The sequence below is a fragment of the Hyperolius riggenbachi genome, chromosome 9 (genome assembly GCF_040937935.1).
Source record: "Hyperolius riggenbachi isolate aHypRig1 chromosome 9, aHypRig1.pri, whole genome shotgun sequence".
NCBI classification, from domain to species: domain Eukaryota; kingdom Metazoa; phylum Chordata; class Amphibia; order Anura; family Hyperoliidae; genus Hyperolius; species Hyperolius riggenbachi.
In genome coordinates, this window is record NC_090654.1 from 53,944,024 (window position 1) to 53,958,354 (window position 14,331).

General features: G+C 46.4%; 1 protein-coding gene across 6 annotated transcripts in view; it reads right to left on the reverse strand.

Annotated features, from left to right (window-relative positions):
* RAD18 (RAD18 E3 ubiquitin protein ligase) overlaps positions 1–14,331 on the reverse strand; it is a 618,600-nt gene that overhangs the window by 472,712 nt on the left and 131,557 nt on the right. The gene's annotated exons all lie outside the window — the stretch shown is intronic.

Sequence of the window (14,331 nt, forward strand, 5' to 3'; positions counted from 1 at the left end):
GGGAAGTAAAAAAGCAAAAAAGGACAACCCAGCATGCCCTGCAACTTCCTGTGTGTGTACCAAATTGTGTGTGTAGCAGATAAGAGTCAGGTAAACTGGGGAATGATCATTTATCAACAAGAAAAGTAATAGTGATTTTAGTTTTTGGATTGCCTGATTAGAATCCTTATTGCTTGAATTGATTGTTTATTTTATGCCCGACAGTTACACTTTAACCTCCCTGGCGGTAAGCCTGAGCTGAGCTCGGGCTATGCCGCGCAGGGGGAGATCTCAGCCCCTGGTGGGGCGATTTTTATGCTGTAAAGTGCTGTGCGCGCAGCCAGCACTTTGCTAGCCGCGCGCACAGCTTGATCGCCGCCGCTCTGCGGCGATCGGCCGCACGCAGCGGCGAAAGAGCCCCCCCGCCAGAGCCCTGCGCTGCCCGGACCAATGAGTTCCGGGCAGCGCTATGGGCTGGATCGGGTGTGCCTGACGTCAGGACGTCGGCTGACGTCCATGACGTCATCCCGATCGTCACCATGGCGACAGGAGAAGCCAAACAGGGGAACGCGTTATATACGCGTTCCCTTGTTTGCTATAGATGCCGGCGACGATCGCACTAGAGGGACACATGCGCCCTCTAGTGGTGTTTCATGTAGCTACCACACTGGTAGCTTTACGTGAAACAAAAAAAAAAATTAAAAAAAAAAAAAGGGATTTTTGCCAATTTGGCAAAAAAAATTAACCGCCAGGGAGGTTAAAGGTTTGCCTGTGAGTATTGCCTGTGAGTAATACCCAATATAAATATATATATATTTTTTTTAAGGCCACATAATTTCAGGGCTAGTTCTCCAATTCTTCCCAAAGGTTCTGTTCTAATAAATTTTAAATGCTGGTCTTTACTGGGCTTTTTGGGCCTCTGAGAAAGTGGCCATCACCTGGGGTTACTGCTACCACTGAGTTATTTACTCAATGTGCAAAAGTCAGTAAATGTCCATAAATACAGTTTAGCTGTGTGCTGGCCTTATATTCTAATCTGTATTTATGGTCATTTACTGACTTTTGCACATTATTTATTTTGATTATGTGCTGCAATTAGGAAACATGTTATACATATGAATAGACATATCATACATACATATTATACGTAAGTATAGATGTATATACTTGTTGTACAGGTCCACAAAACTCTCACTGGTTCTATACAACCCACATATAGACGAGTGACTTTGGCGATCTCTGCTAATGCTCACGCTATATACTACATTAAATGTTTTAATATACTGTATACTGTATGTTGTTTCTGTTATGGTTTTATACTGACAACTTCAATAAAATGAATGAATTTTCTTAATTCTATATTGTTCTATGTATGAATAGTAATTCCAACCAGGGTTGATCAAGTAAACAGTGATTACTACAAACCCCTTTTTAAACAACATAAGAAGGCCAAATACTCAGTTAATTTATGTATTTTTACATCTACAAATTCAGACTATTACAGAGCTCCAGATGTTTTGTTTGGTTCTCTGATTGGCAATAACCATTGCTGGACCCTCTGGAATGTCTTACGGGTCTTCAGAAATTTATGTTTTTTGGATCCATTGTTTCACAATTCGTGCGCATTGTACTTTCCTGTTGTCACTGAAGAAGCGAGAGTTACCTCGTGAAACATGCGTCAGACACTTTCTGTGACGGCCTCATACTAGGACAATGCTTTGAAATCTTTTTATTGTGAATCAGTGTACTGTGCTTTCCCACTGAGTGGGTGATAATTCTTTGTTATATGTTGCTGTCTTTGTTGCTGTACAGCATGGAGATGCATTTTTGATGGACATCTACAATGACTGTCCTTGTGAAAAAGTAATATTGACGCTGACTTTTTTCCTAATTGTGTACACATACTATGTTTTAAAATATCTTTGTACAAGAAAAACATTGACAATGTTTTAAATTGTTGAAATTGAAAATGTTTTGGCAATATGATATAAAGAGATCTGGTTTCTCTGCTCTCTCAACAATACATGTTTACAATATCGTAACCTCTTGAGGACTGCAGTCTTAAAACGCTCAGTGACCAGGCCATTTTTTACGAATAGGGCCACTGCAGCTTTGAAGGCCCGCTGCAGGGCAGTACAACTGAGCACACAAGTGACCCCCCCACCTTTTTCTGCCCACCAACAGAGCTTTCTGTTGGTGGGCTGTGATTGTTCCCCCAATGTTTATTTTTTAAATATGTTTATTTTTTTAATAATTTTTTTTTTTTTATGTTTTTAACCCTCCCACCCTCTTCCCGCCAGCCAATCAGCGCAATCGTCTGTCATAGGCTTCAGCCTATGACAGTGGATTCCTTTTCTACCGCCCAGGGGGACAGCGGTGTCTCAAGGCTGTCCCCAGTACAGCTTTGCAGTAGATCGCAGCGCTGTACGATGTAAATAGAAGGCGGTTTCGCCATCTAACAGTCTCCTAGCGGGGATCACATCGGCGTGCGCGATCCCCTGCAATCTCCACCCCTAGGACTTCACGCCATTTGGCGTGGAGTGGTCCTGGGGCTGCCGCTGTGTTCACGCCAATCACCGTGGAGCAGTCGGCAAGCAGTTAAAGTGTACCTGAGATGAATGGAGAAGGATTTTTACTTACCTGGGACTTCTATTTCCCCTGTAGGCTTGATGCTCTCTCAGTCCTATCCGCTATGGCCACTATGTTAGCCCAGTTAATGTCTGCTACTGGCCTCATGTTGAAAGTTCTGCGCATGCGCAGGTCATTAAAAGGAACCAGAGATGAACGATTCACACAAAATAAACATATCAGTTGATAGCTTGTAAAGAATAAATGCTCTACCCGATAATTTTGCCACTCTGGTGTGCCTTTTTGAGTGCTTTTTATCCATTATTGCTCCAGGAAATATCCAATATGGCCGCTGGCTCATATCCCTTCTGCTTCCAGGTTATGAGGTGTTCTGGAAGTGCTGTCTAGCCTCTGAGAGACTATAGACAAGCAGGACTGCTGCTGCAGCATTTATCTGTGTGCTTTCAACTTCATATTCTGGTATGCTGTGTGGCTGCCTGTAGGAAATGTCTCTCATAGAAATGAAACTGCATACAGTAGATAATAATGACGACTAGCTGCACAGACAGAGCACACAGATCACACAGCCACACTTGTCTGTTTCAGAGATTTTTCCTGCAGCAGCAGCCCCTCCCATGTCATCAGAGCTCTCAGTATGTAAAGCAGGAAATCTGATCCAGGAGGGGGAAGGCTTGGGCTTGAAAAGACTCCACAAAAGAGTGACTCAGCTATAATGATTCCAGGTCAAACCTCGACTGAGTCAGTCAGGGATTCTTATCACAGCTGATTATAGACAGATTAAGCAGAGAAGATTTAAACTAAAAGCAGGGTAGGTGTTTACTGTCATGTTCCCACTGATAAATGTAATAAAATACATGAGGGTGCTTCCTCTCTGGTTCTCTTTAAGACTAACTGCACTAGCGCGGAATGCTGCAAGCCAAGGGACACGGCGTACCGGACCAGAAGGATATCAAGGGATCTGACTGACTACAAGGGGCTGGAGGAGGCCCCAAGTACATAAAAATAATGTTGTCCCATTTATCTCAGGTTTACATTAAAGAGAATCCGAGGTGGGTTCTTAGAATCCTATTAGCACACAGAGGCTGGGTCTGCATATAATGCCCAGCCTCTGTTGCTATACAGTCTCCCCCCTGCACTCTGCTATGCCCCCCAAACTAAACCGCAGTGCTAGCGACACACAGCGTGTCGCCAGCAGGCTGTTACATGTACAGTACCTGCCACTCTTGCCGCTCCCCCGCCTCCTGTATTGTGCGGCTGATTGGGGAGGGAAGGGGTGTGTGCTCCCAATCCCTAAATAGGTTTGATGCAATGAATGTTTGCATGTCTGCACTATGCATGTTATAGGGTCAGAGTTAGGACACCTATGATTACCCAAGTACTTCTGCGCAGTGTAGGTGACTAAGCATAGGAATGCATCTTCTGTGAACTAAGACCCCGGCTTTTACCTTAGCTGTAGGGATAACAATTGTGCCTGGATGAGTGAATCTGTGAATGCATTTGTTTGAACATTTGCATGCGAGAGTGCGAAGGGTTAATTCTTTTTTAGGACCATGATCATGACATCACACTGTGGGAGGGGTTTCACCACAATATCAGCCACACAGATGATTTATTTGGTAAAAGGTTAAGATTCTTCACGGGAAAGTGGCTTTCGGCTACTGTTTGGAATGACGCTCAATCCTGGGTTACAGTTCCTATTTAACCACTTTACCCCCGCCCGTACGGATTTCTCCGTCCCTTTTTCCATCCTTTAACCCCCAGGGACGGAGAAATCCGTACTTTCCGCGTTCCCGACGCTGTCCGCTCCCGCTCGTAAACACGCCGCCCGCCGCTAGTAAACACGCCGCCGCCCGCTCTCCCGGAGATCGATGAACGGGAAAATCCATTCCCGTTCATTTATCTAAGCCCCGCAATGATCCGCTGCTCTCCGATGGGCAGCGCGATCATTGTGATCTTACCCAGCCTCCAAGTACTTCCTCCAAGCTTCCGGAAGGACGCTTGGAGGTCGCATTAAAACAAAAAGTTACTGTGGCCATCTTGTGGCCAAATAGTAAACTACACCCTACACATTTTTCACATACAAATAAATGACTTTTACACAAAAAATAACTCATTACCTCCCACACTTCCCATTTTTTTTTTTTGTAATTAAAAAAAAATTCAAAAATTTACAATTAAAAAAAATAAATTACCTTAGGGACTGAACTTTTTAAATATTTATGTCAAGAGGGTATAACACTGTTACTTTATAAACTATGGGCTTGTAATTAGGGATGGACGCAAAACTGAAAAAAATGCACCTTTATTTCCAAATAAAATATTGGCGCCAAACATTGTGATAGGGACATAATTTAAATGGTTTTATAACCGGGACAAAAGGGCAAATACATTTCATGGGTTTTAATTACAGTAGCATGCATTATTTAAAAACTATAATGGCCGAAAACTGAAAAATAATTATTTTTTTCCCCACATTTTTCCTATTTTCCCATTAAAACACATTTAGAAAAAAAATAATTCTTGGCATAATGTCCCACCTAAAGAAAGCCTAATTGGTGGCGGAAAAAACAAGATATAGTTCATTTCATTGCGATAAGTAATGGTAAAGTTATAGACGAATGAATGGAAGGAGCGCTGAAAGGTGAAAATTGCTCTGGTGCTCAAGGGGTAAAACCCCTCAGTGGTGAAGTGGTTAAAGGACCTGTGTCACGAAAATCTTAAAATTTAAGATACATGTAAACATATACAAATAAGAAGTGTGTTTCTTCCTGAGTAAAATGAGCCATAAATTACTTTTCTCCTATGTTGCTGTCACTTACAGTAAGTAGTAGAAATCAGACATTACCGACAGATTTTGGACCAGCCCATCTTCTCAAGGGGGTTCTCAGGGTTTTCTTTATTTTTAAAAGCACTTGGTGAATGGCAGTAGCTCCGTCCAACTGCCAAAGAAGTGAACGGTGAGCAGGGAGGCTGGCCAGCACCAGTGTATAAATCTTTTTCAGGGAATGTCTTTATAAAGAATAAAGGCCATGCCGAGAATCTCCCATTAAGAGATGGACTAGCCCAAAACCTGTCGGTAATGTCAGATTTCTACTACCTACTGTAAGTGACTGCAACATAGGAGAAAAGTCATTTGAGGCTCATTTTACTCTGGGAGAAATTCACTTCTTATTTGTATGTGTTTTAATATTTAAGATTTTTGTGACAGTTCCTCTTTGGGCCGCTTCTTATAGCACTCTTTCTATATTACAGTATATACAGTAATTGAAACTTTACACTACAAAGATCTAAGGGAGCCAGAACCTATTCCTAATATTGGTCAATTTATTGCATATATCCAGTATCAAAAAACACAAAACAGTGAACAAGACACACATAAAAACCCCCCATAAAATCAAATACGTTCCATCGACTATAAATGGCCAGGCTGTGCAAAAAATAGTGTGAATCTATGGAGTGCACTCCTATTAAAAAGGACTCACAAATATTATTGATTGCAATCCTATATATCTTCAGGCCCAGGCTTCAGTAACGTTGATGGTTTGCGGCATCCAAAACGGTGGCCACCGTGGGTCAACCCCGTGTGCTTGTAGCATGCCTCTATGTATTAGTAAACATGTACATGCTCATTACTGACACTGGCATCCTCGTGTCAAACCTCTCAAGCCAAACACAACAGAGCACTTTAGATATCAATATGCATGCATCAACGCTAACGTGGACAGGTTTGCAATTGCAATGTGCTATTCAAGCATTGGATCATAACTCACGACCGGATCCCTCCAAGCCGGTAGATGCTTCTGTCCATCAGGTTTTTGTTACGCGTGATGACTCTGGCGTCCGGTAGCTCTCCAGTATGTTGCAGGAGACAGCGGTATGTGTGGCGAGAGGAAGAGCATGGAGGCACGGGGGACCGACTCCGCCCACGTACGGACGTCACAAGCACGTGACGCGTTTCGTCCAATGGACTTCCTCAGACGTGACGTACTCTCAGCATGTCCACCCCTTCTTATCCTCCAACGGGGGTGGAATCATGCAAAGCATATGCAAGGTTAAAAACAGCGTGATGTCACTGTCTGTTAGTGTATGCGCTGATAATACAGATGCAGAGCTGACAACACAAACGAATCAGAGGAATGCCTTTATATTAAGATCCTTATTAAGACCCTGAGGGTGCAGGCTCCCACATTGATAAATCCAATAGGATTCCTTTCTGAGGAGCTGATTGTCGTAATCACCTCTCCTCTCACTGATATTCAGTTTATGAATGCCCATTATTTTCATGAAATGTGGGAGCCTGCACCCTCAGGGTCTTAATAAGGATCTTAATATAAAGGCATTCCTCTGATTCGTTTGTGTTGTCAGCTCTGCATCTGTATTATCAGCGCATACACTAACAGACAGTGACATCACGCTGTTTTTAACCTTGCATATGCTTTGCATGATTCCACCCCCGTTGGAGGATAAGAAGGAGTGGACATGCTGAGAGTACGTCACGTCTGAGGAAGTCCATTGGACGAAACGCGTCACGTGCTTGTGACGTCCGTACGTGGGCGGAGTCGGTCCCCCGTGCCTCCATGCTCTTCCTCTCGCCACACATACCGCTGTCTCCTGCAACATACTGGAGAGCTACCGGACGCCAGAGTCATCACGCGTAACCGAAACCTGATGGACAGAAGCATCTACCGGCTTGGAGGGATCCGGTCGTGAGTTATGATCCAATGCTTGAATAGCACATTGCAATTGCAAACCTGTCCACGTTAGCGTTGATGCATGCATATTGATATCTAAAGTGCTCTGTTGTGTTTGGCTTGAGAGGTTTGACACGAGGATGCCAGTGTCAGTAATGAGCATGTACATGTTTACTAATACATAGAGGCGTGCTACAAGCACACGGGGTTGACCCACGGTGGCCACCGTTTTGGATGCCGCAAACCATCAACGTTACTGAAGCCTGGGCCTGAAGATATATAGGATTGCAATCAATAATATTTGTGAGTCCTTTTTGATAGGAGTGCACTCCATAGATTCACACTATTTTTTGCACAGCCTGGCCATTTATAGTCGATGGAACGTATTTGATTTTATGGGGGGTTTTTATGTGTGTCTTGTTCACTGTTTTGTGTTTTTTGATACTGGATATATGCAATAAATTGACCAATATTAGGAATAGGTTCTGGCTCCCTTAGATCTTTGTAGTGTAAAGTTTGGTATATTTATAAGGTGAGACGGAGAGAGGAATATGTAAGTTGATATCCCGTACCAATTTATTCTATATATACAGTAATTGCTTCTTAGTGACTAGACCTTTTCAATGGAAACAGAAGTCCAGAAATGTTGAGGTTCTGGATTGTAGACGGTTATATTACACACAAAAGAATGATATGAATGGCAGGCTTAGTTTATTTCAACTAAATTTGCATTTCTTTTCAGCAATCGCTGGAATTCCACATAATAATGTCTAATTGCTCCCAGCTGTACAGACCAGAATACGAGCATAAGCAGCCCTAACAAAACAAATTCATCGCACAAAGCACGCCAATTTCCACCAGAGAAAGCAATACGGCAGGGCACATAAATCCTACAGGACATGTATTGGGGAGCGCATTAGCTAAAGCGCCAGGTTAGAACGTCACAGAGCCACATCATATTCATACCATCATTAACATTAATATACCTTCAGTGCAATCTGTGCTTCATCACTAGACCTTGATCTGTACAGGGCAGTTTCTAGGCTAGAGAGCTCCCAGGGCAAGAGTGTAGAAATTGCACTCCCCCCAGTAGCCTTCAGGCACATATGGTAGCCAAAGTGCCCCCCCCCCCTTTATTCGGGAGTCCCCAATATAGCTAGCTAGGGGCGGCCCTCTGTATTAGTTAGCCAGAGGTAGGTCGTCCCCCCCCCCCTCCCTTCCTCGTATAGATAGCCAGGGGAGACCCCAGTATTAATTAGCCAGATGCAACCCCCAGGCAGAGGTAGCCACAGGAACTCCCAATATTAGGTAGTAAGATGCAGCCCTCCAGTATAAGATGTCCCCTCCCTGTAGGTAGTCTGGGAGCCCACCATGTAGGTATCCAGGGAGTCCCTCCCCCTCATTTAGGTAGCGAGAGAGCTCCTCATGCAGTCCGAGAGCCCCCAGTTTAGCCAGAGAGCCCCACCCCATGTAGGTAGCTTGCGAGCTCCCCCATTAGGTAACCAGATAACCCCCCATTTAATGGGTGTGGATGTTCACACTAAACATTATTTTACCTTTGAAATGCAGCCCAGTGCAGAGTGTAGTTCCAGATGTCTAGGTGGCTGTACACTATTAGGGCCTTGGCTCAACGTGGTTAGCGCTTTTGAGGAATCACTGGTGACTCCCAAATCTCTAGGCTAATGAAAGCCTATGGCCGTAATTCCACAAATTCAGAATCAGAATAGTTTCATTTCGCCAAGCATGACTGGGTCATGCCCGGAATTGGGTTTGGCACAATACATAGCTCTGAAGGGTACATAGGCAAAGGAGAGCATCACAGATACAGTGCAATACAAAAGGACAGACAGTAAAAACATCGTACTCAGGAATATTGCACTCAAGAAAGAGTAAATGTATGTACACAAATATACATTCAGCAGACGTAAGCATTATTCCAGGACACTGCAGGAGTCTAACCAGGGTGCAGGGACAAGGTCCAATCAGTAAGGAGTGATGGCAGGTTGCTTCGAAAAGCGTATTTATTACAGACCGCTACTGTGCAGGTGGTAAGGCACAGATAGAGGGTGGGAGAATGTTACGGGAGTTCAGGAGGCTGACGGCTGCAGGGAAGAAGGAGTTCTTGTGTCTGGTGGTTTTAGTGGGGATGGCCTGAAGTCTCCGGCCCAATGGTAGTGGGGAGAAGAACCCCTGGCCTGGGTGCGAGGGGTCACTTGCGATCTTCAGCACCCTGGCACCCAGTCTTGTGTTATACAGGAGGTCAAGTGGAGGCAGAGGTCTCCCAATGATCCTCTCCGCCGACTTGATGATCCTCTGTAGTTTGTGTCTGTCACTGGCAGTAGCTCCCGCATACCAGACCAAGATGGAGGAGCAGAGGATCGATTCGATGGTGGAGTAGTAGAAGCAAGTTAGAATCTCCTGCGCCATGCCGAACTTCCGCAGTTGGCGGAGGAAGAACAGCCTCTGCTGGGCCTTCCGCTGGGTTGCCGTAATGTTGGCCTTCCAACTAAGATCTCTGGAGATGGTGGTGCCCAGAAGGCGAGCACAGGGCACTCTGGCCACCTCGGCGCCGTCGATGTAGATGGGAGGTGGAGTGGGAGCGGATTTCCTAAAGTCAATTATTAGCTCAACAGTTTTGGCTGTATTGAGCACCAGACTGTTCTCTATGCACCAGTGGCATATTCTCTCCACCTGCTGCTGATACTCCTGGATATTGTCTTTGGTGACGAGACCAACAATGGTAGTGTCGTCAGCAAATTTTATGACTTTGACAGAGTCCGCCGTGGATCTACAGTTGTTTGTGTAGAGGGAAAACAGCAGTGGGGACAGGACGCAGCCCTGGGGTGCCCCTGTGTTGGTTGTCATTTCCCTGGAGTAGATGTCCCCCAGTCTGACAACTTGGGATCTCCCAGTAAGAAAATCCGTGGTCCATGAGCGTAGGGTGGAGTGGACCCCAAGTGTGGCCAGGACATTCTGAAGGATGTGTGGGCATATGGTGTTAAAAGCCGAGTTGAAGTCTAGTAGCAGTACTCTAGCATACGCATCTGGCCTGTCGAGGTGGTTAAGGATGTATTCCAGGCAGATGTTTAAGGCGTCATCAGTAGACCTGTTTGCCCTGTAGGCAAACTGGAGAGGGTCCAGAAGGGGCAGGGTGGATAGCTGGAGGATGGATAAGACCACTCTCTCTAGTGACTTCATGATGACAGACGTCAGGGCCACAGGCCTGAAGTTGTTGAGGTCCGTGACGCCTTGTTTCTTTGGCACGGGTACGATGGTGGACCTCTTGTAGCACGCAGGGACTCTGCCCTCTGCCAGTGACTCACTGAAGATTGCGGAAAGGATGGGAGCAAGTTGCCATGAACAGGTCTTGAGGCAGGCTGGAGACACACCGTTGGGGCCCGAGGCTTTCCTGGCCTTTAGCTTGGACAGGAGGCGCCGGACATCTGCCTCGCCCACCTCCAGAGGGAGTGGGTCTTCGCTACTTGTGTCACTATTTGCGTGGACTGGGGGGAGGGTCGGAGGTGTTGGGTGTCCCCCGGGCTCAGCCTGTCTCTCGAACCTGCAGTAAAATCTGCTTAGTTCTTCAGCTAACTCAGAGCTGGGTGAAGCGTGTTGCGGTGGGGGCTTGTAGTTGGTGGCGGCCTTGAGCCCTAGCCACACGGCTCGTGAGTCGTTCGAGCGCAGGTTCTGCTTCAACTTTTCAGCGAACTCCTTTTTTGCGGCTTTCAGCTCTCATTTCAGAGCGTTCCTTGCCTTCCTGAAGTCCTCCTGGTTGCCATCCTTGTGCGCCGCCTCCTTGCGTTTGCGCAATAGCCGTAGCTTGTTGGAGAACCACGGTTTGTTGTTTGGGTAGACCTTGAAGGATTTGGTTGGGACGCAGGAGGCCTCACAGAAGCTGATACATGAGGTGACGTTATCCGCCCACTCGTCCAGGTCAGGGGCTGCCAGGGCTTTCCAGTCCGTACAGTCAAAACAGGCTTGATGGTTGAGCTTAGCCTCGCTTGACCATACCTTGGAGGACTTCACAACCGGTTTTGTAGATTCCAGGAGCCTCCTGTAGGTGGGGATGAGATGAACAGCGCAGTGGTCAGAGGAGCCAAGCGCTGTCCCGGAGGTAGCCTTGTAGGCGTCCTTCAGTGGCGTGTAGCAATGATCGAGTGTGTTCGGGCCTCTGGTGGGGCAGGCGACATGCTGATGGTAGCGTGGCAGCTCTTGTCGGAGATTTGCTCTGTTAAAGTCGCCCATAACGATGAACAATGAGTCTGGGAGGGATGTTTCCCACTGCGATATGATGTCGCTAAGGGTGCTTAGGGCGGTTTTGACGTCAGCGTCGGGGGGTATGTACACTCCGACAAGGACATAGGAGGAGAACTCCCGTGGTGAGTATGCCGGCCTGCAGTTCACGATTAGAAGTTCTAGGTCCGGGGAGCACCTCCTGTCGAGTACCGGTGGGGTGGGGCACCATGAGGAGCTGACATAGAAGCAGATGCCACCGCCTCTTTTTTTCCCAGAGAGGGCAGGGTCACGGTCCCCTCGTATGAGGCCGAAGCCTGGAAGGAGTAGGGCGTTCTCTGGGATGTTCTCATGCAGCCAAGTCTCCGTGAAGCAGAGTACTGGGGTGTTCTTCCCCAGTTCCCACCTGCCGCAAAGGAGACGTAGTTCGTCCAGTTTGTTAGGGAGAGAGCGGACATTTGCCAGGAGGACCGAGGGGATGGCTGACCTCCGGCCCCTCCTCTTGAGTCTCACGCGAGCCCCAGCTTGGCAGCCTCTACGATTCGATTCGATTCCATTAGCCAAAATTGCAATAGCTGTGCCTGCAGCATTTTCAGAGCAATGCATGGAAAAAAAAATTGGATTCCCTTAAATGGCTCCGTTTTAAAGAAAACCTGTAACAAGAAAAAGTTCCCCTGGGGGGTTCTCACCTCGGGTGGGGGAAGTCTCCGGATCCTATTGAGGCTTCCCCCGTCCTCCTGTGTCCCACGGCGGCGGCAATAAAGCTCCCCGAACTGCGGGGATGTAAATATTTACCTTCCCGGCTCCAGCGAAGGCAAAATATTGGCTCTCCACTCGGAGATAGGCGGAAATAGCCGATCGCTGTCGGGCCGCTCTACTGCGCAGGCGCAAGTCTCCTGCTCCTGCGCAGTCGAGTGGACCCGACAGAGATCGGCTATTTCCGCCCATCTCCGTGGGAAGAGCCGCAACAGCGCCCCCGCTGGAGCCAGGAAAGGTAAATAAATCAGCGCTCATCAGGCTTGTCGAGGGAGGATTCCGGGACACTTCGGGGGAGCCAGCACTGGACTGCCTGCAGCTACAGGGGAGGGGGAAGCCTCATTGGGACCCTAAGGCTCCCCCTACCGAGGCGAGTACCCCCCAGGGGAATTTTTTTTTTTTACAACTTCTCTTTAAGTTGCAAAATTACTCTCAAAAACAATTTCTGGTTTCAAGTGGGTCCCAGCCTTTACATTTATTTAATGGAATTAGACAATTAGTCGATGCAAACATCAACACTACTGGAAATCTATTGGAATTACGTAATTTATGATTTATATTACGATTGGGATATCGACTGAATACAGATGGGACATGCCATTTCTTTGCATGCACAATCTGCCTAAAATCGCTGGGAGGGCAGGCCAGGCGGCGGTACTGCATGGTGAATGCTCTGAATACAACGGCGTCAGGGCGGTACAAAGCGAGCCCCTGCAGTGGTAAGATCGATATTAGACAAGATTTGGGAGGCACCCCGCTGTGTATGTAGGGTGTTGGCAGTCATACTGCATTTTACAGGCTGCTTGAAGCCTCCTATATAACAGAGGATTTTTGGTGCATTGCAGTGTGTGGAATGTCAGCATAATAAAACAGTTAGACACCTCTGGGGGGCGCTCTTGTCTTTTTCACATGTCCGCTTGATTACAATGTGATAATACTGTATTACTACGGTACCCCTCCCTCCAAAGCTGAGGAACACACGCCAGTTTCATGAGGGGATGCTGTTCGCCATAAGAAATTATACCTGTGCTCTAATTCAATGACCTTTTTCTCCTGAGTTTTCTCCTAGGAGATAACTTTCTCTTTAAAATAACTTTTTAGCACTTTGCAATTGAAAAATACAAAACAAAACAAACAAAATCTTGCTTGCGGATGGTTTAAAAGGTATTTAAAGGGAACCTGAAGTGAGTAAAATTATGTAAAATAAACACATGACGTAGCTGCAAATGAATATTACATACTAACCTCCCCATCTGTTACTCTCAGAAGCTCACCATTTTCTTCTTACAGTGATCCCTTCCAGTTCTGACAATATTTTGTCAGAATTGAAATATACCAGTTGCTGTCAGTTACACATCAGCAGCTGTCAGTTACAACTGAATGTGCAAGGTAATGCCCATGTTTCCCTATGGCTCAAATGGGTGATATTCCAGTTCCAGGAAGCTGTTATGTAGTAATGGCCATTTTTAATATGGAGGACGGAAAATTCCACTGATCACAGTGGACAAACGGGACGCAGGAGAGGAGAAAGGGATTGAGGAGTAGACTGCACAGGAGGTAAGTATGACCTGTGTATGGTTATTTTGACTTATTTTCAGTTCAGGTTCTCTTTAATTGAGAAGTTGTGAAAATATCACCTAAGAGAAAACTCAGGAGAAAATGGTACAGTAAAACCCCAATTATCCGGCATCAATGGGGATCGGCTGCTGCTGGATAAGTGTGGTTTCTGGTTGCTTGAGATTCAATGTTAAAAATAGGCCTAGTTGAAAAAAAAATGTACTGTACCCCACCCACTGTATACTTACCATAAGCTCTCAGTTAATGTTGAAATACAGTCATTAAAAACAAATTAAGACAAAGGACAGACTTAACTTAGAGGAGTTAGCCGGAAAATAATGCTGTACACCCCCCCCCCCCCCCCACACACACACACTTACCTGGGTCTACCGCCAACCACTTGCGGAAGACATATTCCATGCAGCATCTCCGTTTGCAGCCACCGGACCGGGGTCCCCACCGGTGCAGAGGCTGACCTCCTCTACTGCGCCTGAGCGAGCGCCGCTGTCAATCAAGTCCAAGTTGT